General features: G+C 45.2%; 1 non-coding gene across 1 annotated transcript; it reads left to right on the top strand.

The window, feature by feature from the left end:
• Nucleotides 1-799: 799 nt before the first annotated feature.
• On the top strand, nt 800-873 carry trnat-agu (transfer RNA threonine (anticodon AGU)). The gene has a single exon. It is a non-coding gene; the product is annotated as a tRNA-Thr (tRNA).
• Nucleotides 874-1,470: the final 597 nt, after the last annotated feature.

Raw genomic sequence — 1,470 nt, 5'->3', positions numbered from 1 at the left:
GTGTACCAGGCTTGTGTTCTCAGCACCCTCCTTTCTAGTGGAGAAGCATCAACAACTTATGCAAGCCAAGAAAAGCAGCTGAACAGCTTCCACCTCCGCTGTCTCAGATGGATATTGGGCATCTCCTGGCAGGACAGAGTGCCGAATGCAGAAGTACACCAGCGTGCAGGGATCTGCAGCATCTTTGCCCTCTTGAGTCAGCAGTGACTCTGTTGACTGGGTCATGTGTGCTGAATGGATGACGGTCGCTTTGCCAAAGACATGCTCTTTGGTGAGCTTGCTATCAGCACGAGACCAACAGGTCACCCACGTCTGTGATACAAGGACATCTGCAAAGCGAGATCTCAAGCTGACTGGGATTGGAGTCGATGCATGGGAAGTCCTTCCTGCTGACTGGAATTCCTGGAGAAAGGCATTCAGGAAGACCATGGGAAAAGCAGAGGACAAAAGAAATGACCAGATGGTGGGAAAGAGAGCTCAGAGGAAGGAAAAATTATCCGTCGACCTCGGGCCAATGATATTCATCTGTACCAGCTGAGGAAGGGATCGTCACTCACGAGTCGTCCTCTCCAGCCACAACAAACGATGTTTCACACAGAAGTGACGTACACCCCGGGTGTAGCCCATCGTCTTCCGAGACGGACGGTTGCCGATTACAATTACAACTACAGCTACAACTACAAGAGCGAGTCAGAGGCTGGGAACACTGCCGTGACGAACTCAGCTCTTGACTCGCCAAAGCCTGCCCACTATCTACAAGGCCTTCCTCTGATTTCAATTGCACACACATTCGTGATCTGGCTTTGTAGCTTAGTTAGTTAAAGCACCTGTCTAGTAAACAGGAGATCCTGGGTTCAATTCCTAGCAGAGCCTTATTTCACAGTAGCAACATGCTTGAAAAGTTTAATTATCAACATTGACATCTGTGTCTTGTGAACTTTAATTCAAAATACTTGATGAATTTCAATCGCATAAAAAACAGCCTTTATGAAGGATATGAGATTGGAATGGCTGTTCCTCCTTGTACAGAATTTCAGTGCTGATACATCAAAGATAACTTCTTTGACATCAATTTGTTCACAGTTCAATTCAACCTGGAAAACAGCTTGATATTAATCTCACTGAAGGAGAGTGTTTGTGTCATTATGTGTTGCTTTTAACCGAGACTGGGACATGACGCAAGTGGGAGGGTTTATCTGAGGTTTGGAATATCTGTCAGTCAGGAACAAGAAAAATCAAAGGAACCAATAAGAAAACCTAAGTCTCATGTGGTAACCGAGAAACGGTGAGAAGATATTAAACTTTGTTGTATTTAATACAACTGTGTGAACTTTGATCTTTCCTGACTTTTATAAACAGTATTTGAAGGGTCTCAGTAAAAATGTTCAGTGTTGATGAGAGTGGGGTCTGGGTGAGCAGCTGCTTCATGTGACAGGGTCAGGACTGGATGCAGGAAGTTCTCTGACAGTC

This window comes from Heterodontus francisci, unplaced genomic scaffold (assembly GCF_036365525.1).
Source record: "Heterodontus francisci isolate sHetFra1 unplaced genomic scaffold, sHetFra1.hap1 HAP1_SCAFFOLD_148, whole genome shotgun sequence".
NCBI classification, from domain to species: domain Eukaryota; kingdom Metazoa; phylum Chordata; class Chondrichthyes; order Heterodontiformes; family Heterodontidae; genus Heterodontus; species Heterodontus francisci.
The sequence above is the reverse complement of the archived record's forward strand: the minus strand, read 5'-3'. Positions and strand labels throughout refer to the sequence as shown.